At 37.0% G+C, this 24,573-nt stretch overlaps 1 protein-coding gene across 6 annotated transcripts in view; it reads right to left on the reverse strand.

Moving 5' to 3' along the window:
• pros (prospero) overlaps nt 1-24,573 on the reverse strand; it is a 161,254-nt gene that overhangs the window by 23,295 nt on the left and 113,386 nt on the right. For all 6 annotated transcript variants that reach the window (XM_066393558.1, XM_066393557.1, XM_066393551.1 and 3 more), the window contains one exon: nt 23,015-23,058. The gene's annotated coding sequence lies outside the window, so the exon portion shown is untranslated. The remainder of the gene's footprint in view (nt 1-23,014; nt 23,059-24,573) is intronic.

Below are 24,573 nucleotides of genomic sequence, written 5' to 3' on the forward strand. Positions count from 1 at the left end.
TGACCGGTAAATTGCCGGACAATTTTACCATTTTACACAACATTAACAGTGCAAAAATATGTTACTTCTGTTCGCCTTCGTCTGGTTACCGTCAATTTCATTTTATATGTCAATAGTGTCAAGTGTCACTGTCATTTGCGTCACGTATGTCACTCGTTCTTTTATGATGGAAGTTAACGGTCAAATTAAAAAATCCCCAGTTAAATTCAATACGACTGTCCGTGATGGTCCAATATTTCTGCGGGCGAATAGTGTCTGTTCCTGTACTCTCAAGCTATATGTTTTTGAGGTCGACGTGTTTTTGAATGATTAAATTTTTAATAAAGCAGTTTCAAACACAATGTCTTAGACCGTACCTCTTGTTTAAAACATGTTTAGAATCAAGTAGTTTTAAATATAACAACCCTGTCCATAAAGCTTCCGAGTTATGTTCGGCGATAATATTGGGATATATTGTAATATGTTAAAAGTTATCGCCGCGCCATCATTCGATGGTCGTTTACGGTATCAAAACAAATTACGTTTGACGTAATAAAAGTGCGCTTTCTTTTATACGAAAAGAATTAACAATAAAAATTCTTATCGTCAAGTAGACGTAAATTTAAAATTGCCCTGACGCCGTATAAGCGAGGTGGAATATAATAAACAGCAGGCATTTCTTTTTAGATCCGGATTATAAAACGCCTAATAAAAGGACACCTCGATACAATAAAAATGATGCCTTTTGTGGGCCTGGATTACCCACTTGGCATTTTGTTAGGTTTCTTTACGACGGTGTTGAATGAGCAAGTCGGAACGTCAACTTTTGCGGCAGGGAATCGTCTGGAAATGCTCGGTTACGTCTGGAGCGGAGACAATCTTACAAGGGCTGTCCTCGTATAAATAAAAGGAGGTTTTAAACCTTTTGTCCACTATAGATGAGTCTTTTACAAGGCAAAAACTGGATTTGGTATGCTCCCAGGAAACAGGAAAATTTCTGAAACTTCCAGGGAACCGAAGAATATGCCGCAACCTGGACACTATCAGAGCATACATCTAAATTAGATCGCGTTTGTAACATCTCTGAGACTGGAGAAAAGAATCATATATTTATTCAATTAATTCAGCTTAGTTTTCTATAATTTACCCACAATTTTTACCACACATAATTTCAAGAGATTTATTTGAAAATGCCTACCCCGTTTTCCACATTTTACCGTTCAGTTCTTCTTTGTGCTCCCATTATCAGTCGATCTATTCAATGCAACGCAAGTAAAAAGGCATTTCCTGGATTAATTTAATAAAATTTCAAAAATCGTCTAAAATTATATGAATCAAAATGCACAGGAAACGGGAAAAACATGGCACTTCCAGGAAACTGGAAAATATGGAGGCAGTTCAGGATAAGTTTCAGACACAGGCAAGTAGAATCAAGGTTTTAAGTTCTCACAGGAAGGGATTGACAGAGGTTGATTTGATTAGTTTAGGCGAGTGTATATCAAATTTATCGGATTTTTCGTATATCTCTGCAAGCCTTTTAACTAGATTGATTTAGGCAATTTCGGCTTAAACTTAGAATTCAAAAAAACGGCTTCAGAAGGAGGTGAGTCATAAATTAATTGTGAGTTAGTATGCGCATGAAAACAACCTGGACTAACCTAATGGAGCTATAATGGAACTTCCTTCAGAAAAATGCAAATTGCAGTATGAAAATATAAAACTGCTATCCGCAGAGCATTAGGACTCTACAATGAGCTAGAGCAAAAGTCTTAATTAAAGAATATTTTATCAGAAATGCCTTTTATAAGCTCAATGAAATTTTTCAGGCAACGATAGCTTCATCTTGTGTTAGAAAACCTGCAGGCTCAGTAAATTCTTGTTTTGTTTATTACATTATGTGTTAAGTACCTACAGTAAATTGTATTACTTAGCTCTCTGACGTGTTCTACGGAGCATTGTGCTAATATTGGTAATTCTGTTGCAGTTGCAATAAATAAACATCGTCTATTAATTTATCTATCTATCGAAAGCAAAATTGGATTAACCTGACAAGGCTATGAAAATATATCCAGGGAACTAGAAAAAGCCGAAAAAAATTATATAGGGTTACTGGTAATTCGACGTATTCCTTTGGGGAGGTCATAGCGCATGAGGCAAGGAGTAAATTGAACCCATATATATATATATATTTCAAAATTTACTAAATTTTAATTTATCTAATTTTTTTTTTTTGATTATGGATTTAAATGATTTCGAAGTGATTTTTCAAGAAATCTTTTTTGGATTTTTTTACTTTTGCTGCTCAGTCACTTGTCTAACATTGTTATCTTCCGTATGGAATGAAATATGTCCGGAAACATTTGTGTTATGTGAAAATTTTGATTAAAAACTTTCATAAAAGAGTAAGCACAGACTTGACATCCATGGACTTTTTTGTTGGGGGCACAATGAAGGTGTTAATGTATAGGGACATACTTGGATCTATATTAAATATTGACGCTCTCAAGCAGAGAATCATTTACACGGGTAACGAGCTGACAAATACGTTAACGACAATAGTAACAAGAACGGCAATTAGAAAATGTCGAAGGTGCATTCGAAACAGAGGTGATCGCGAGAATGAACAATAATTAAACTTAAATTAAAATAAAATTAATATTTCTTGTATTGTTTTTGTGTAATTTGTTTCAAACGGACAACATTCTTCGTTGGCATGAGCAGACCCGAACTATCTTCATCTTCATATCTTCTTGGTTCACAAAAATGATTAATCTTGATTCATCAGAAATGAGTGTAAATGCCACAATTCGTATCAAAACGTTCGTATAAGTTACTAACTCTCACGGATTCTGAAAGTTTACTCTTGCTATTCATGATCATTATAAGGTTTGCTCAATGAGAAGATAACGTCTGACACAATAATGAGATATGTTTCTGAGTGTAACTCCTACATAATCCCTTCAGAGCTTTAACGAACGAACCGATCATCGACTGCAGTTCCGCTGATGTATTTAACGTCTTGTGAGGCTTTTAATCACATCTCCGACAATTTTGCGCATCCGAAATGAATGGCTACAAACTTCGTCAGAATACGATTCTCTTTAACAAGAAGCAGAAAAATCTTTGCGATTTATAGGGATTTAAAGCTCTCGTTAATTTCGCATCTTCAACTTCTGTCATTAAGGGCACAGCTGCAATTTAAAACCATCCAGCCATTGTCTATTCGGATGACTTGCCCTTATGCGTAACCCATATGGTGCGTCTAAGAATGAAAAATTCCATCAAAATTAGGACAGTAAAAAAGGGGCAGGAAAGTTCAATTAAATCGGAAAAAAGGAAGTAAGAAGGGCAGACGTATAGGCCTTAACCTTCCCCACACCACAATTGCACGAGCCTTTTACTTTAGGGAGCGATTTTATTGATCTAGCGATGCCATGGTCTCAAGTTAGGTTTCATTATGGGGGGTTCTTAGAAATCATGGGTTTTTGTATGCACATTGAAACTTCTTTGAACTAATCAGTTGGGCATATACCGCTCTGACGTAAAGCGGTTTAAATGGTGTTTTTCTTTAGAGTATTGCCTCCCACGCAAGGCTGGAACTAAATTGAAATTGCCGTCAGGTAATGCAGGAAAGACGTTGCAAATTACACTTTAAGGGGCTGAATAGAGCGGATTTTGAATAAATTGCGAATTTATTCATAGTATAATTAATAGTTTTTTAGGAACTTGAAAATTCTTGAAGGGCGGTCATAAATAAACTGGTTTCAACGGAGCATTGTTGTAGGTACATGCAGCAGATGCCACGTTAGCCAGAAAAGAACCCAACTTCCGCTATCTTTCGCTGTTTGATTTCTGACCATTAGTTACGGTCACACTTATGTCCAACAAACTGCTAAACACCCCATAACAAGCGGCAAGCCATAAATTAACATTCCAATTTGTCCATTGAACGTCTACATTTGTAGGGCAACTTCTTTTAATCACCTGTTCTAGACCGGAAGCTCTGCAGAAGCTTTAGAGCTTATAGGGCACTCCTAGCTCCCGGAGTATACAAGACATTTTTCCCTTGCGGTCTTAAGTAGATATGGAATTGAGGCAATTTAGTGGTGCAACAATAGACAGGAAGTTGAAGGAAACAAGCCCTTTTCGAGGCATTTAAAGTGCGAATGCCACCCCCTCAAGGACAGGTGGCTTCTTGAAGAAATGTAACACACAATCTTCTTGTGTGCATATCTTGTTTTAAAAAGATTTTTCGTAAAAGCCAGGTGGTAGGCGTGATGTTTAGGAACAGAACATAAAATTGCATTATGCCCTTGGAAATTCGTAGTTTCCAAGTACGTGAGGGGTTGTATTAGGGCCGTAGTTATAGATTTATTGCTCGAGTATTGTAAATCGGGCACAATGGTTTTAGTGGGGTAAGCGGCACTAAAAAGCGTCTTAAAGTGCAACCCAGGTCCAAAAATAAATTAATTATTTCCCTCCGACAATTTTGCCGGCTGGTACGACTTTCGTGGCCACACGGAAGTTGAACATTTAGGTAATGAAACTTCCCTATCTGGCTCTAGCGCCAAACGTCTAAATTGCATGCTCCATTCGCCGTAACAATAATTGGAAATTCGGGGGAAAGGAAGAAGCTACCAGACATTTTAATGCCTTGTCAACTGTCTAAGAAGTTGAAGAACCAATTTTGGCGTTAGAGAAGATTGGGACAGGTCCGGGGGTGTTATTATGTGCTTGGATACGCTAGGTCGGGTACCCTTTATGACAACCAATTATTATTTCCTCAAAACACGTATAACGAACCACAAATTGTTTCTTTTTAAAAGAAAAATTTCTCAGAAGGTTTGATATTGAAATGAATTCTAATAAGAAAATCTTAGAGACAAAGAGTAATCTAAGAAGATTTGAAAATAGGTATAACCTTGGTGTATGCTGCTCTAAATGCTCAGTCACAAAGAAAAACACAGAAGAATCTAGAAGTTAATACAAGGTGACTCAAAAAACATGTCGGCATTTGTACATATTGGAAAGAAAAAATTGCTATTTATCGTCCACTTATTCAATGGATCTTGCTGCCTTTGGAAATTTCAATTTAATGTTTTTATCATATAATATGTTCTAAGCATGCAAGCCATCCATCTTCGCTCATGCATGGCTTACAAGCATGGGCAAAAGGGTAGATAAATATAAGGAAACTGGGGATTCGTAGACTAACTAGATATGTATGATTCATGTACATAATTTTTTTAGATAATCAAAAACTTCCCGATGAAGAAGTCAGAATTTGCATTTGTACTGGATAACAAAAGGAAACCTTTCCGAATTTTCAAAAATTTCTGCAAGAAGTTGTTAAATGTTTGAAAAGCTGGAGGTTTGAAATCTCTAGATTTAGCTCTGTTGGAGCTCCTGGATGGTTAAAGTAAAAATTGCTTCAGAGGACTGTCTGTAACCACTTTCATGTGGAAATGTCTGAACTGAGAGCTGTGAATGTTGCAGTTTCCATATCATTCGAATAAAAAAAATCACATGATTCTTGTTACATCTGTCATATCTCTCTCCTGTGAGAGAGTCCTCTTTGATCCTACTCTGGACCATAGTACATTAACCCAGGACATAAAACATTGAAATAGAAACATACACATACACACACACAAGTCGATTGCAGGCATGATTCAATTAGCCCTGGGTGTGGCCACAGGCTCGCTTTATAAAACATCGATCGAACTAGCGGTCATCGTTTCAAAAGTACGCTCTTTGATTCCCTCATTGCCGCTTTAATTCCAGCAGCGGCGGTGCATGCGCCTCCTCCCCCCCTAACCCTTCCTCCCTCTCTCCCCCCGCAAAAATGTTGATGCAACTTCTCTCTTGACGCGCTCTTTTTCTCATCACGCAACGCTGGACGCCAATTTGCAGCGAAAATGCATCCAGATCCCCCCGGTCGGCGGCGGCTGGACCGAGGGATTTTCCCATTTCGGAATCTCCCATACCTGGCGATGGGGATGTGTGTTAATTTCGATCCAGATTGTTTTCTGCACTGGGCAGGTGTGTGCATGAGTAATATTCCTTTCTAATTGGGATCTATTCAAATTCTAACCAAAATCTGTTTCTGAAGCTGGATATTTCCAAGGAATCATCTACCGAAAAATTGCTTTGTCTCTGGGCTCTGGCCTGCAGGTCGCATTAAAAAGAGAGGTGGAAACGTAAATCAACTGAAAATTTTTCGATGTCATCTAAAGTTGCTTGACTGCCCTCCCGCAAATCCTTTATTATCCAGGGAATGTCGACTGCGAATCATTGGTTTTGAAGACCGTCTCATCCCTAGAAGCGAGAGGTCTTTGCGGACTTCTAGGGATGTTCAGAGTTTCTGTGTGAGTTCGCAACTAATCAGCAAACTAATAAATTAACACAGTTGAAAAACTGGCGAAAGCTCCGCTACAAATTCGTCACAACCTAGAATCGGTATTATGGAAAATCCCACCGATAAATTTAAATAGTTTAATTATTTCGGTCCCTATCGGGGCCTAAAATCCCGAAGTAGGAACGATCGGCGCAGGTTATAAAATATTCCGGGTGCAATTTCGGGCCCCAGATATGTGCATCTCCATGCACATATTGTTGGGAGTTTTGACAGGACTGGGTGATGGATGTCGCTCGTATAACACCCGCGGCCCGGGACTTACATTAGCCCGTTTTGCGCTTTTTGCTGACGCAATTTGCATCTGCCCAAAAGGGCCAAATTATTTTTTAAAATACTTTCCTGGTCGCCATTAACAATTTCATGTCAGGTGCTCGACCATAGGATGTTTCCCATTATGAATATGGACAAGAGGATTTCGACTATTCTGACTAAACTCGATGAAATTGGTTTGCCAGGAAGTGACCGACTACCTACCTATGTAAATTGCAGTTACAAATTTTATTAAGGTTGAATTTAATTTGTCCATCCCTACTTTAAACTAAACTCTGGAATATCCCGCAGGAGGGCAGCCGTCGGGCTGGGTAACATGTAGGTCAAATCTGGCTTTGGCCCAAAATTAGCCCAAAATGGAAACAAAAACAAGCGGTTCAATCGACATACCTTTGCCCCTCAGCGACTGAGAAAAGGAATTTTAAAGGGTTCCTTCACACATTTTAAAAACCCACCCCTCATACGTTTTAGTTCGCCGTTTATTTTCCTTTTTCCACTATTTTTTCCGTGTAACCTTTTTTTCAAGAATAATCTCTGATTATTAAATCCTTGACTGTCCCTCACCCTCATTACAAATAAGCAGCCATCTTTACGTCACATAAGAGGGTGCATTTATCAAGCGATTATAGCGCGGGGTGGGTTGCAAGTTGCAGCCAGTGGGTCACTGGTTCACAATTCCTTTTGATGTGCGTTTTATTAATATGGGTTCACGTTACTCTTTCATTGATCCAAAAGAAGAAGGGGAGGATTTATTGCCTGTGGAGCAAAGTTCGCGACAGCAGTTTTTCATTATTTTTGGTCGGTGGCGAGAGTGCAATGGAAATAATTTATATAAAACACTTCCCCTCGTAATTTTATAAATTATATTTGCGTACGCAAAATCAAAATACTATTTGTATAGTAAAAATGCATTATTTCATTCATACAAAATCGGCTCTCGATTATATCGGGGCCTTTTCATTGAGGCCCTCTAAATGATTATTTAATAAACAGCGGGGATTTAATTTTTATCCGAATATTATTTTATTTAAATAATATATAGTGCTAATTGTAAAATGGGGAGTACATAAATATCGTACGTTTAACAACAATTAAATTAAAACAAATTTGTAAAATGCCCCGGAACAATAACCGGCCGTGATTAAATTAAACGGTCGGTTAAAAAATGGGTTGCTTTCACTTTCGGCCAATATAATATCGTTATTTATGTTGCAAATTATTTAAATTTTAAACGAAAATATTTACGTTTAATAAAACATAATGGAAAAATGCAACAAGTCTTATACCTGTTGAGCTTTACTCACGTAGGTACAAACTTCCCATTAATCTTGAACCAAATCTTAAGCTACTGAGCTGCGACACGTAAAAACATCTGTCACTTCTTAAACCCAAATTTGAGAACCCTTTTGAATGCAAAAGGGTTTTGCACCCCTGTACATCTGATGTCAAAAGGCGCCATGTTTCGATTTGCAATCCCAAGACGGTGCTTTTGTGTCGGTTTGTTTTGCAGCCTACCTCAAGACGCAGGTACCCATTCATGAATATGAAATTTCACTTTTAGGGGTTAAATTCGGTTTTGGGATAATTCCTTGAAAAATGGGTTTTGCTGCATCTGCTTCGGGGGTTTGCATCTGGAGTTGTTAAAGGGGTTGATAATACTGCGAGGTGAAGATGAAGAGATTCATAATGATTCGGAGGTTTTCGAAAATGTATATATAATATAGCTGATTGAGATCCTGTGAAGAGATGATTCTTCCTAAAACATATCTACACATAGGAAACAACCCCAAAAAAGAAATTCAATAGCCACATTAGTGGGGAGTAGGGGGGTAGTGCATGGAATTAAATTGAAACTTATTGTTACAATTAAAACTATGATCTTATGACCGTTATGAACAGGGAGGCAAAGCTGGGAATTGCAAGAATGATTTTACGTGGAAATAAATTTAAACCTTATCCCGGCCGAAAAATTCAACATTTACAATTAATTATATAATTTTCTAAGAAAAAGCATGCCTTGTTGATGAATTTTCAGAAGGAGAAGGCAAGATCCATAAATTTGCCAAAAAAATGTATGGTCTGAAGAAAGAAAATTCTGCAATAGTAGCGCAACAGAACTATTAATTATCATTGGACACAGGAAAATCAACACATCCATCGTGAAATGACATTTCAGGAAATGTTCGGTATCAACGTTTGGCTTGGGATATTGGATTCAAAAGTGGTAAATCCTTTTTTTCGACGAATACCTGACGGGCGCATTGTAAAGAAAATTACTGAATTGGCACCAATGTACCCATTAGCTGGCCAGTCTGTTCACCTGATTTTTCACCGATGGACTTCTCCATATGCAGGTGATGATATTACTCCAACAATGGATATACTCCAATAATGGAGACCGTTTCGAATATTTATTTTAATTTATAGCATAATAATATTAACATTTTTATTTTAAAATATTAAAAATGGTGATAGATTTTTGCTCATGAAATGTCACAAATCATATATTTGTGAAACATGGTTGCATTGCCAATTAAATGGAGTTCCCTTTAAAGCCGAAAAGAATCAAAGTATGTATTTAAAATAACTATGATGATATTGATATTGGGGCATTCGTAATACATACGGAGATATTTTAAAAATTTATGTATTACACATTTTTTGGTTAAACGTGCAGTTCTATAAATCAAAATTAATAAAGTTTTCAACCAATTTAAAATTTTCCTGAATATATCAAAAACTAAACACGATTTGACAAATTGAAAGGATTAACAAATGACAGCTTTTCTCTAATTTAACCATCTTCGCATCTTTAACCGAGATGCAATGTAGCCATATGATATTTGAGACATCCTGTATAACCCGAAAATCACACTCTTATAAGTGGGTAAACATTTTTCACACGCTAATCAATGAATGATACTCTAAATGTCCAATGAAGGAGATTACAATATTCGCGCTTTCTTGTCTAAGGGTTTTCATCAAGTTTATTGAGATATTGGAGTTTCAACAAGCTAATCGATAAAATGATTTTTAAGGTAAATAGAGAAGCAAACGAATCATTAAAAGTAGGTCAATTCCTAATTCAAACACAGAAACCTAACAGTATCTCGTGAAAAAAAAAACAACTCCACCTCAACCGGAATCTAACGGTTCACCCTCCAAATTCGATAAATCGTCACAATAAAGCTCCCGCAAACCGTAAGAGGGAAGAAAAAAGAAAAGTTGTAGCACGAGCTCTGAAATAGGGGAAGGAAGGGTATGCGAGTCAGAAAAGAAGGGGAACTTCTTTGTTCTCCAGATGGAGAAGAAGTCAGCTGGCCCAAAAGCGTGCCTCATACGTAGAGAGCAGCTGCAATGTCATTTATATTGTTGTTCCAGAGGCGGAGGATTTTTTCGTTATTTTTCCTTGATTTAGGGTCTTCTGGTTTTTCTTACTCTGTCGTTTCCTCGTTTCAATTTAGTCTTTAAAACCTAATTTTCATTCGGTTTTAGATAATGTTGTGGTTTTCGAACGCTTAATATGATGATATATTATATAACTACTTGTCTTATGGACCTAATTTCCAATTTTTTTATTTGGCTTTTTTGCGTTTTTTGGTCTCCGCCCTTGTCTTTCGTTTACATTGCGATTGCATCGTCTCCGAAAACCGGGTCCTCCGCATGGGGCGCGTGTCGAGCACGGGTCCCCGTTTTTTGACCCTCAATCTCAAACAAAAGAAAGTCGCTTCCCCCTTGCTCCTGCACCGGCCTACTAAACATAACCTCCTTTATGGGACGCAAACTACGCACGGGGCTCGCGTAATCTTAATGCCCCTTTGTCATGCTAATGACCCTCCTTTCACCGCTCGAATGGAACATCTGCCCATCGCTTACGTCACATGACACGCGTAGATGTCTCAAGTCGGCTGCGAGTCGCTGACGTCACGGAGTTTCGTAAGAAAACGGTCTCAAGGTTGCGTGACGTCCGGTGACGTCATCGCCAAGGACCTTTTTCGCCTCCAGGCAGGTTTGTTTTGACGTTTGTTCGGAGGCGCCACCTGATCGGCTTGCGTGATAAGAATTTGTTCTCCGTTAAGTAATCTTACGTATCATTAGGGCTGCGTTAAAACGCGCTATAAATTTAATAAGTCGCGCTACTCGGAAAAAATGAAGTGAGGCCTGAAAGGGTGCGCACCACAACGTGTCAGAGCTTTAAATAAATAACTACGTGTCCCTGGTAATACAATTTTAATGTTTTTATAATTGGCTAAAATGCACATTTCAGAAAAAGTCCTCGCAGCATTGTTTTCCTTTTAGCGGTAATCGTTTTGCGTGCGGCGGAAAATGGGCTTTAACCCGATGTTTTCTTTACAAATTAGTCCCCGCCGGGCCATTTGCACACCGCGGCTGCTGCGCATCACCCACACGCATACACCGACGTGTGCATAACACATTTTCATTTTTCGCCGCCATTCTCGAATCCTACGGACATTGCGTGCGAAATCGTAAAATGACCCGTATTCGGCAAACACAAAATAAACAAAATTGAAAATACACGTACAATGCCGACGATACTTCTGGAATTGGACGTTAGAACAAAAAAATGGGCCGTTTGATAGTTTAAATTGAAGAATTCTTAACTGGAATATCAGAAATAATAATTCCCCATTTGCTTACCAATTGACTACAAAAAAATAAACAATAGTTCGTTCAGAGTGTAACCCCTCTACTAGTACTAATACTAGATCCAGTACTAGATCTAATAGTCAATTTGCTGTACTACACCGAATATTTTTTCCAATCCGGCGATATGGCGCGTTTTGTTTAATCGTTTTTTTCTGATTCTAGAGTGTTACCCACTTACCTAAAAACCAAACAAAATCATAAAATTTTTATTTGTCGTCCGATTTTGATTAACTTTTTTTGTCTTGTAAAGCTGGAAATACTGTATATTAAAACAAAATGTCACAATTTTGTTCCAAAAACCAAGACCGGCTGCAAAATTCTTAAAGACGACAAGTAAAGAAATCATAATAACAATTTTTTAACAAAAAAATCTGAATACACTACTAAATTAAGCGTACTCTGAAATGAACCAATGACAATGAAAATGACAAAATCAAATTTCATGAAAAACCACAAATTAATAATTCTATAATACAATTAAAAATAACATTTTTGTCATAAATTTATTTTGCCTGATGAAGCAAGCCATCTAACTAAACGTTAATAATTAATTTTTATTGTCAACAATTTTCAACAAAAATTATTATCATTCATTAAAACTATTAAAATTTGCACTTGCTTCAGTTATTTTAGTTCATATTTTTCCCTGACTGTGATTTTGGCTTTTAAACATTTTGCTTAAGGATGCTGAAAGAAAAGTCTAGTTGGGTCAAGTCCAGTGAAATAAAAGCTAATCTGATAGCACTAATTCAATTCGTTTTTTTCATATTGCTAGATATTTGGACTTTTTATGCCATGTCTTGCTTTATCGCACGCAGAAAAAAAAATTTTTTAAGTATCAACTTTCAAAAAAACAATAAATTTTTCTCCTAAAATTCTTAAAATTCGTATTAAACACGAATCTCAAAAATTACAAATTTGTTACTGAACAACTAACAGAAGATCCAATTCTGCAAACAACGTAAATTTTTCAAATTTTTCAGATTCAAAAGTCAGCTTTGAATTTCAGTGGAATTATTTAAAAGCGGTTGTCTTTCCATTGACTTCAATCCTAAATTTTTGAAATAATAGTAGTCGGCTTCTTATATTTTTGCAGCTTATATTTGAACACAAAAATTAAGAAAATAAAAAAATTCTAAAACCATTTATTTTTTTACATTTTTTCGAAAATTTTATGAATATCCACATAAGGAAGATTTTTCATTTAAGGTACCCATTATATTAAGGTTTTGCATATAGGTAACAAGTTTGCACGGTATCGAATATCAAATGCCCTATTCGGCCCCTTTAAGACTTTATTAAAGCCAAATCGATCAACATTTGCACAATAATGCCTGACATTTTACCCTGCTTACGCCTCCAAAAAGCCCCTTCTCACACAAAGACCCTTAAAGAAATCATCCTTTTATGTAACTACCACACTTGTGAAAGAACCACCACACATCTTTAAGCTTCAACAAATAACGAATGCTAATAGAATTAAAAGGATGACTGTCCAATCACTTTGATCGATCGCCTTGTTTTTGGGGCAATCCGATATTTTCTCCTTGCAAATCAAGCACCTTGAAAACCCCAGAAAACACGCATCTGCCCTTTGAAGAAATAATCAAAAAAATCCGCCAAATGGCCTATATCAAGTTCCCACTTTTGTTTGCTAATTATTGGATTTCTTAACGGTCAAAGAAACCTTTTGAGAAGTTTTATTGTTTTGTCAACGAGGTTCAGGCTTGGCCTGTTCAGCCGGCCATCGTATACTTTTGTTGAGTAAACTTCCAAGTTAATTGAATCGAGAAACGAAATACCTTCGAGAAAGTTCCTCGTAATTTGTATCTAGACGATTAATTTGCCTGAATGGCCACTGCATAGTGAACAATTTGCCGAGTTATAAAAGTAATTTATCGTCTTTGGACACGGTTTAATTACAAGTGGATCAACTTTAAGATTTGTTATTCACGGCTCCTGGACTCGGCCGGGCTGAGGGTCAGACGTGGATGGTTATTGGAAGTTAATTAAGGGCTCCATTGCTCTTCAAGGGGGAGAAAGTTCAGTTTTCTTTACAATTACTACCCTCTTAGGCTAGATTTCTGCCCATGCAAATTTCTAACCTTAAAAGTCATAGTGTTCAAATAGGGATCCACCGTCAATCAGCCCGACTTTGCGACTTAACTTAAGATTAAATTTAAATTTTATCCATTCATTGATTCATTTTAGTCAATGAAACACAGTGATAATGTATCTCTTTTTTTTCATGCCGAGTTTTACATCAGAACATTTATATATGCCTATAATAGCGGAGCTATTATAGAAAAATCACTGTTTATAGCTCTACTTCACAGAAACTATTTATTGTACAATATCATTATTTTTCAACATCTTCTTCATCTTTCTCTCCGTCATCTTCATCTTCGTTTGTACTTACTAGATAATCTACTTCTCAGCGAGGTGATAATACAAAATAACGGAATCTCTAGACGTAACGGCCACCGCAAATGACGCCATGTCATTAAATGAAAAACGACTCTATGTCCCCCTAAGGTAGTTAATTTAATACGTCTCTCATGACTGATAAGAAGCTAAAACTAAATTGCCATAACAGTAGAGTGAACCGCAGTAATTTCAGACCCTCTTGAACTGTTTTTTTTGAGCGTCATGTAAATGTAGCGCACACAAGTGCACTTCTGCCTCCAGGTGCAACTGTTACTTCTTCATTCATTTTTTAGGAAATTAATATACGGTATCTCCCCATAACTGGTGGCATATGCCTCTGACTGCAATTCAAATAACAACACAAGAACCGTCCTATAACCCGGACATCTGGCCAAGTCGCGATATACGTAGCTTTCTAATAGGGCCCTTGTTTGCCGACCGTGGCAATCACCAGGTGGTTACTTCTTTCAAGGGTGAGGGGGCCTCGGCAGATGTACCGAATTTACCCCTTAAACGTGGTTTACCCCCTTACCTTACCAACCTTTTCGGCGATTGTTGATTGTTTCTTATCGGGGGTGCATCGACACCTTTGGCTTTAGACATGCAGGATCGCACTCGAATTCGCGAAATCGCCGTGTAAATAACCTTAGTCCGGACCAGTACTTCTTGGAGACATTCACGGGATTGCCTTGAAGGTGGCCCCATGCACTTTGATATCCGGGTCTTTTGTTGAGCGCATAGACAAAGGTGGAGGTGGTATTGTTGTGCCCTTCTTAGGGACCTGTCCCTGAAATATTCCGTAATCGTAATCGAAAAGTAGCTCACTCGAGCTTTAAATTGTTTGGCAAACAAGACAAATTTTGTAGAAAACCACGCGTTTTCACATCAAAAAGGAACATAAAAGCGTGTGTGTGAGCTACTTGTGGCTATTATAACTGACGAGCACTTCACTAGTTATGAGCTTTGCCGGCGTATTCTCCGAGGGCGCTTCTGTCACACGGCAGAAAAGGGCATTATGGATATGTGAGTACATAATAAGAACAATGGGCTATCCTGAAAAAGGCATTTTAAACAAAATATTTAAAAGGCTCGTTTTCAAAATGAGAAAATATGAAACAAAAGGGCTGTAGTTACTGCATAGTGGAGACGGGATCGAAAAAGACCTCGCATGATCGCAGCCCTAATTCTGAGGTGTTTGGGGCGATTTACAGGGCTTTCCCACATATATGACCGTCTAGCAGGAACGCTATACGTGCTCACGCTACCGGAATTACTCATTGTGTTCTCTACTTAGCGACTTCCGGAGACCGCCGCGTATTTCCGTAGGAACACTTCCTGCAGGCTTTCTTATGCCCTGCCTTTCAGACACTCCTGCTTTTTTCTCACCCTTATCATGTATGTTTTACTGCTCAATTTAGACAGGGATTTGGTTACTTAGAGCGACGTGTAAATTGTGGCGTTGGAGAGCGAAGACGACACGAGTCCAAGAAGTCGGTGTGCGCTTAGAAGGGATAGGGTAGAGGGATTAATGAAAGAAAAAAATTAATTAATTATATCTTATAAGCGGTTGTAAAATGATAAAGGATGCGAGCATATGAATGCTCTCACACTTTTCAACATGTTCTCTATTCATGATCGCCGAGAGATCACTCTCTTTTGTAGATATCAGGTTTTCCAGATTTCTTAAAAACCTCAAATTCTGCCAAAAACTCTTATGAAATATGAATCACAGTTATGCTCCTATTTGAATAAGACAGGACATTCAGTTAGCAACTTATTTTATGGTTTTGTAAGATTTGGATTTTTACAAAAGCATCTTAGAGCAGCGATGGAATTTCCAATTGATATCCGCTCACTCCACACATGTGCGAATGAAAATCTTCTTTTAAATAATTTCAATGAACCAATTGTTCTCTTCTCTCTGAAATTTTGCAATTTTATACATGACCTTGAAAATTTCAAGTTCAACAACTGGTGTCGATTTCATGTAGAAATATATCCTGTATGCGTCATTCGTTTATCGACTTGTGCGTTTATGAAGTAGACCAACAGATCAACACCAAAAATCCTCCTAAAGCAGAACCATGCATATACCGTAACCAGATAAATCGCAAAACTCCCCGAACCTAACCTAAATTTAACGTCGCATTAACGTTTCTCATATATCGCAGCGCGACTGCCACCCAATCTATCTCAACAATTCAACTTTAATGCGAAAATTTAAGCTCTAATTAACCTTATGAATAAAGGCGGTACTTCACGGGTACGATCCGACAATAAAGTAAGAAGCAGAACGCACCTAACATCCGGCGGCTTTGTTATTGGTCCCGGCAAGGATTACATCCGCAAATCAGATCTTGTCATGACATCGTACTATTATTTCCCAACACCATGATGGATAACAAAGAAAAACCTTTTTTCAAATAAGGACGCCTATCATTAAATCTACATTACTGTATCTTGTTTGGTATATCTACGGCATTGTAAATTAAGTTTCAGGTTAGGACATAGGCGGCGCCTGATGGGCGGTAGCCTTTGGATCTTCGAGGTGAGAGGATCAGTTGAGAACGTAAATTACCTTTGAACATGGGCGGCGCTAGATGGGCAGTAGTCTTTAGACGAAACGATCAGACGAGAGCCATGCATTAGAGGCACTGAACTTTCAATATATATCTAATGGAATAATAAAGTATAATACATAACAGAATTGGCGAAAAATTGGTCAGCCCTATGGGTGGTCGTTAAGGGTGGTGTCTTTTTTTGATAGACACTCGGGGAATATATGAGTGAAATATTTTTGCGGACGTTAATGAAAGGAATGATGAAGAGAAATCGTGAAAGGTTGTAGACCTGTTGCCCATGTGCTATAAATCCTGTACTATTAAGTCTATTATGAATTCTCTCATGCTATAATGGTCTCCAGATAACAATTCGCGTTTCCGTAGTCACTTTTTTCCCGTTCGTGTCGTATGAGCAATCAATTTTAATTATACTTTGTTAGCCGATATTCAAAAGACCGAGCAAATATGCTTGCTTTGGTAACAAAGCAGGTTTTTGTCCTGGCTACATTGCCTTTTTTCTCATTATCGACTTTTCATTTGTAGCGGCAGGAGTCATATTCCTTATTGATGTTTACCAACACATAGAAAATTAATGTCTAATCGTCATAGAGGAGAGATTCAGGCCCGATAACGGCTATTAGCTCCGAAAGTGTACAAAAGAAGCAACTTAGAAATATTAACCTGTTATCTACGTCTTGATCAGGCTCCGCCTTTCGTCACGCAAACTTGCCGACCAATCGTCGTCCAAGGCGGCAGCAACGAAAGTTTCAGGCAGGAATGAATGCCCGACTATTTCAGCAAGGTAATTTAGAGCTTTTCAAGAACTTTAATTAGTTTTTGAACTGTTTATAGTTGTGCTAATCCCGCTTTAAAAAATCCGGGAATGTTTTTCGAGGAGCTTCTAATCCGTACGATCGATAGATGGGATGGATGGGTATTCTGAGTTAGCAGGAGGTTTGAAGAAAAAACTACTGATGTTAGAAAATAGAACTTCAGTTCAAGTATACAACATCTTGGATGGTTTTAAGAAACGCAGCTAATTTTTGTGAAAACAACATTTTTCTTTTAATCTGTAAATAAAAAAGGTTTTCCTCTCGTGACGTCTACGCACTGTAGGTCTTACATCGCCGATCTTAATGGGACACTGTGTAGTCGAGATTTTCAAATCGTCACCAAACTCGATACAGGGTCCTTGAGGAAGAAAGGAATAAATAGGTCAAGTGCGGATAGACCATCTAAAGTGTGGTTAAATGCAGCCAGAATGAAGGCCCTAGCCTGCCTTTCCTTCGAGATATAGGTATTTTAATAAATTTCGTCAAAAATCCTATTTTTTTATTAAAACCTGCTATTTCTCCTCTTCCTACCACCCAACAATGACTACATTTCTAAAATCCACATTAAATGTCCTCTAAAGTAGGATAATTTTGTTGGTAGATGTGCCTTCTCGAACCCAACGTTGCCGCCTGAAGAATAGAAAATTCTCAAACTCCATATTTCTATTCTATTACTCGATGGTAGCTGACGTAATAAATTTCCCAGCTACCTCTTCGGAGATATCATCAAAGTTGCCCTATTTACTAGTAATATACTTTTAAACGGTATACCCGCTTTCAAGATACACAAATGTTTTGGTCAGAAATACCGCACCAAACAGTTAAAAATAACAAACACAAAACACAAAAGTGGGTATACCATTTAAAAGTATATTAAATAGGGCAACTTCGATAATATCCCCAAAAAGGTAGCTGGGAAATTCATTACGCGAGCTATCATTGTTATAGGAAATTTAACGTGGATTTTAAAAATGTAGTCGTATTCGTGTTTTGAGTGGTAGGAAGTGGAGAAATATCAGGTTTAGACGAAAAAGTCGCGTTTTCGACGAAATTTACTAAAATGCCTATACCTCGAAGAAGAGTCGGGCTAGGGCCCTCATTCCGGCTGCATTTAATTGCATTTTACATGGTCCATCCACACCTTCAACCAATGGCCTTTTTTTCCCGAAACACCCTCCATAAAAAATGTTTTGTAATTTATCTGACCTCGACTTTTCGTTGGTTACGAAATATTTCCTGCGAAATATCTTTTTAATTTTGCATAACCGCGAGTTTTGAAAATTCCCATGACTTTTTTTACCAAATTTGGTGTCCGTAGAAAGGGAAACTGGTGAAGGGACAAAGACGACCTTAGAATGCATCTGGCAAGAATGAATTATTAAATTTAAAAAAAATAAAAATAACGAAAACTTAATTATTTAATTTATTTTCTGTTAAGAGCTCCGTTAAAACCGTATTAGTGAGAATAAATTAAGAGCTATAAAGCTGGTTACTTGATATTTAGATGCAAATTACATCCTTACGCGATTCTATTGCTTTGCGCTGACTTTCATGCTGGTCTAAGCTTTGCATATTGTATGTTTACAGGTTGTATGTACAAATCCTCGCATCGATAATAGCGGTTTAAAGCTAATTAGCTGGCAACATTGTAATTGGTTAAACCAATAAATTTTGATAATTAATTCGTCAAACGACCAGAGTCTATTGCAGATTAATTTTAACTATAAACGGGAGCACCGGGATAATGAGATGATTTACACGTATTAAGTGGGTAATAGTGCGAACTGGCATGCTAATTGACCGAAGAATATGCTAACCGCATTTACCACAAAGTTCCCCGAACTAACCTGAATGGAATAATTCTAGTGTCTTCCACGATAAGCATCACTGGGCGATGTTTGTGCTCTCAATAGACACAATCAATTGCGATTCGTTTTGCTTCATCATCATCATTGATGCAAATAGACTTTGGTAATGACCACGGAAGCCATGAATTTACCATAAATTTCTTTTATTTGTTGACTATTATTTCGAAATCCTACTTGCGAAACAATAATGTCTCCAGTGTACCGTGCTTCCGGTCCTGCTTTACAGGAAATTTGCATCTCCTGCCTGAGATTGGGTTTGTCGCTTACTTAATTCGCACATATATTTTTAATAAAGGTTTAACTGGAAAATTAGTTTCTATGGTTGCAAGAAATGAACATAAAGTAACAGATCATGGAGCTAGTTCTCGAGCACAATATAATTCCAAATTTGCTGCATTTCAGCACACAGTTATAGGTTCCATCAATTCTTTGTGGGTGATGCAAAATATCTTTTTATGTAATTTTATATAATAAGAAAATTTTCAATGGTATTCAGATCTGGGCTACAGGAAAGCCACTACAAAACGCGTAAGTTCCCTTCACCGAACTACCGTTTACCATTTTTCAATTAACGAAAATTCTTAATAAATTATTATCCAATATACCTTTTTATATCTTAATGCATTAATTGTACTATCTACTAGGCCTACAGGTTTCGTACTATTTGCTCCTACATATCCCCAGACCATCATACCTTTGAGAAATTTGATAGTTTCTTTTAAACAATATTTTTTGAAATACTCGGTTTTTAATCGCATCATACGCGTTCTTAAATCCCTGCACATCAAACTTAGCCTCATCATTAAAGATAACTTTAAACTGTTTATTGTAACTTCAATCTTTTGCAACTTTAGCCTAAAGTAGACGATTATTCTTCTATGCATACATACAGGGTGGTTTTTTTTTGTATACTTACCATTGCTATCTCCGAAACGGTGAGAGTTACAACTTCGATTAAATTAGACTAAATTGGCTCCTTATGGAGCTGATTAAGGAAACCGCTGCAAAGTTGCCACATTTTCAGTAGTTTCCTAGATATTTGAAAAAGTATGAAAATGGTCCAAAACTTCAATCCCTCGTATTTCGTATACTATTTGTGACAGAAAAGAAGTTTAAATTACAAAGTTTCACAACATTGTACTCTCTACAAAACGACATATCGAATGTCATTGTACAATTTTTAGTAACTAAGTAATCGGTATCAACTTCATTATTTTAAATACGGACCTGGAATTTTTATTTCATATTTCGAAAGCGCTTTTTATTCCTGACAGACCCATGTATAATATGTTTACATTTATTAACGTTTTAACCCGCATAATTCATCATCAGACTATTTTTTATTTACCTTTTTAAACTACAATATATACTCTTTCTTATTAACCTATAATTGTCCTAAATGTTCAAAGTGTCTCCCTTTCGCACTTAGACATAACCGTACATTATTTATTAGTTTTTTCTGGATGCTTCTAAGTGTTCTGGGTGTAATACTTTGAAATGCAAAGGTAATTTTATTTTTTAAATCGTCAATATTTTCTGGTGGGGTTTTATAAACTTTGTCTTAAATTATTCTCCAAATAGAAAAATCCATTGGAGTCATATCGGGAGAACGAGGTGGCCATAATATTGGGCCGTTATTTTCTATTCAGCAGTTAGGTTTAAATAAATCTAAAAATAACTTTATTTGACAAATAAATGTCAAACTTGTTAGAAAATCGTTTCCATAGTGACCTAGTACGTAGTGTAGTTTAAAAAGGTAAATAAAAAATAGTCTGATGATGAATTATGCGGGTTGAAACGTTAATAAATGTAAACATATTATACATGGGTCTGTCAGGAATAAAAAGCGCTTTCGAAATATGAAATAAAAATTACAGGTCCGTATTTAAAATAATGAAGTTGATACCGATTACTTAGTTACTAAAAGTTGTACAATGACGTTCGATATGTCGTTTTGTAGAGAGTAAAAAGTTGTGAAACTTTGTAATTTAAACTTCTTTTCTGTCACAAATAGTATACGAAATACGAGGGATTGAAGCTTTGGACCATTTTCATACTTTTTCAAATATCTAGGAAACTACTGAAAATGTGGCAACCTTGCAGCTGTTTCCTTAATCAGCTCCATAAGGAGCCAATTTAGTCTAATTTAATCGAAGTTGTAACTCTCACCGTTTCGGAGATAGCAATGATAGGCACACCAAAAAAAAACACCCTGTATATGAACTTTTCGATATAACTTTTAACATAACTTTTTGATGATTTTTGCATGCTCCATTTCTACTAAGAAATTACACACAATCTAAGACACACATAAAATTCATTATAAGAAATTAAAATAAAAGTAAGTGTTCAAAAAAATAGTTGTTAGGTAAATTCTAGAAATAACCTACAACCTAAAACACCTCAATGAAATATAGAGAAAAGCTGTAAGTTACGTTTAGTCTTAAATAAACTTCTCTAAATCTTTCACACTAAATCCGGATTGCTTCGCATTTATTCCCCTAAGGAAAAGCCACGAAATCTTAAAAGCAAGTTAACCACCGGAAGCCCCAACTGTTGCTTCTTCTTAGATTATACGCTCGGTTTGCTTCGAGACGTACCCCTTTAAGGATCCGCAACAGGTGGCCACTTTGGCTCTTTCCTTACATTCTTATCGCCTTTAACTGCAATTTATCCACGCCTTGTAAGACAAGCTCTAATACTCTCAGAGTGGTATATGACTTCTTCAGTTTAAGTTATATTTTTCCTCACTTCTCTATAAATAAAGCATTCTTCAGATGACTTTACCACCGTAAATCCTGCATATCTAATGTTCCTTGGACCGTGCGGTGAGCGGATATCCTTACGTCCACACTACCCATATCCTCCGCGCGGACCGGACATGATATACTTTGATTTACAGCGTTCACGCCGACCGTAAACAAGTCCCGATTCCTAATTATACATGACGATGATTGTCTGCCCGGCCATGTTAATAATACGATTGTTACGTTGCGGTTTCGGAATTGAAGAGCTGCCTTGATCTAGTGGGGCGAAAAGTTAATCTTTTCCGTCAATTGCAATGGTGCATGAACAATATAGAAGTATTGAGAAATAATTCAGGACTCTTGAATTTCGCCAATGAGTTCTGTTAGTCTGTTGTGCACAGAGAAAGAGTAAAGAAAGAACACGGTCAACAACACAGTAAGACCTCGGTAGCCTTAATCATGCCATGAAGGAATACTTATGAAAGAGAAACATGTTTGGAATCCCGCACCAAATTATTGACTCCCTTAACACCACAACAACCATCTAACTTAAACTATCCCAGTCTTTTACAAAAGATTAATTCACAAGACAAGAATTATCCTGCTAGCAAGGATCATTATAAAGATGGCACTGACAATGGGCGGCATTGTAGGGCAACGACAAAGGCCGTAAACTTAGTAACTTCCAAGTATTTGTGTCTCCATAGATCTATCTTCTATTGATATTCCGCAAAGTTTAGGTATAGTGTAGCTAATTTATTATTAGCTTTGAGACCAGATAATGGATTGAGGCTCTTAAGGGATTGTTTGTTATAAAAAATTGTCATGAAGGATTCTGTAGAAGTAATAGGCGGAAGTAATCTTATGATGCTCGTGTATACTTTTAATTCACTGCAATTACCTGTACGTTTTTAAGCAGGAAGTAGTTATTGCCACTACTAATTGCATAACAACAATTACTGTAAGCATAAAAAATGTGTCCAATACACAAGGGATGGATACATAGGATGTATTTCCACGATAAGGTCATATAAATAAGAAGTCCAGTTCTAATTAAAACTCGATAACACATCCGCTTCATTCTGATGTTAATTTTTATCATCTGAAAGGCGTCTTTTCTTGCAGATTGCACGTTATCATTTTACACCCACTAACACTATTTTCCTAATATTGGTTAGTATGTTGTCGCATACAAACGAGGCATATTTATATGAAGGTTAAATTGGTCAATTGAGTCACTTACCTTAAGGGGGAACGGTCATTTTTGTATGTCCATGTATACGTTTTCTGAAACAGAAATAAAGATTTTAGAATATGGAATTTGGGACGTATGAAAGTTTCTTGTGTTATTTAGGTCAGTTCAGATTAATAGGCAACAATCATCTAAACTAAATAATCGGACATTCATCTTTCCTTCACTTCATTATGCTCCACACTTATGCAAATCGTATAAAAAAGTGATCGTTTTTTAAGTGTTATTTAGCGCCAAAATTTATACATCTCAACCTTAACTTGACCTATGGTCTGAGGGTCATGGTTCTTGGAATTGCAATTAAGCGATTTTCATTTGAAAACTGTATTGCATAAAATTCCGGAGAATGGTTAAGTTACCTTAAGGCTATTTTCCTTTAAGTTCAGTTAAACCCTTAAATTAAACTTGGGCCTAAATAGATTTTAAAAAAATTGTGCAACTACTGTGCCATGCTGAGTCTTTTGCGTTCACTGCATGGCTGTATTGAAGATGGCTAAATGTTAAAAAAAACTCGGCTGTTAGGTAAATATCATGAGAAATAATATTGAAAATTTTATTATCTTTAAAACAATCAAAACAAATTTATTAAATTAATTTTATTTACTTTATTATTAAATTGATTTTATTATTAAATTAAAATAATTAAACCTGACGGCTTTGCAAGTTTAGTGGTACCCAGCTATTGAAAAATACTCTCTCCATCTCTCTTCCTCCTATATCGCAACATACTTAAGTCACGTATAGTCAGTTGACACGATGGCTTAAATTGCGTGTGCGAGGAATAACAGGAGAGTGTCATCAACATAGACAATACAAATAAAACCTAATACGGGGCGTAGACATTGGTCTCAAAACAAAGAACAAGTGTGCAAGATTAAAGTAGAATTATCAAGAGGGACGCCCCCATATCCTATGACGTACAGGGCGTTGTGATAATTAGCGCTTAAGAGGTTTATCGGAAAGAGTGTTTGTATCGAGTGTCCCCAATAAGATATTTTCTCATATTGGGTTCAGACATTATGAAGGTATCAAGGGAGCAAGGATCGTTTTAGCGATAATTCGCGATTCCACCTGGGCATTAGTCGCAATTACCGGTGGACATATCCGGGGCGGAAATGCGCCGTACTCCCCCGCACGCAATGGCCATTACCTGCAACCCTTTGTGCAAGTTTTTACATTAAAATTATGTCCAAAAATTGGAAGCCCATGTTGCCACCCCTTTGCACCCTCAAAATGTGTCGTTATTAGCCGGTCCGCAAAATTCGTCCTCGCACCATCGTGACGTAGCCTGGATGGTATTTATTCAATTATGGATCATTGTCGGCATTGCACGTATACACAAATATAACATACATTAACACGTTAAAATGCGTTTGCGACCAATGCACCCGGTTATATCAATCAGAGTGTTTAGATGCCGCCCCCACCCCACCGATTATACGTATACGTAATTTGGTCAATGGATTACGCATTATGGTTAATTGCGGTGTACCACGCCGTTGTTCATTAACTGTTACGGCCTTAGTTTAGGGGTCACGTGATCAACACGT

This window comes from Euwallacea similis, chromosome 9, assembly GCF_039881205.1.
Source record: "Euwallacea similis isolate ESF13 chromosome 9, ESF131.1, whole genome shotgun sequence".
NCBI classification, from domain to species: Eukaryota; Metazoa; Arthropoda; class Insecta; order Coleoptera; family Curculionidae; genus Euwallacea; species Euwallacea similis.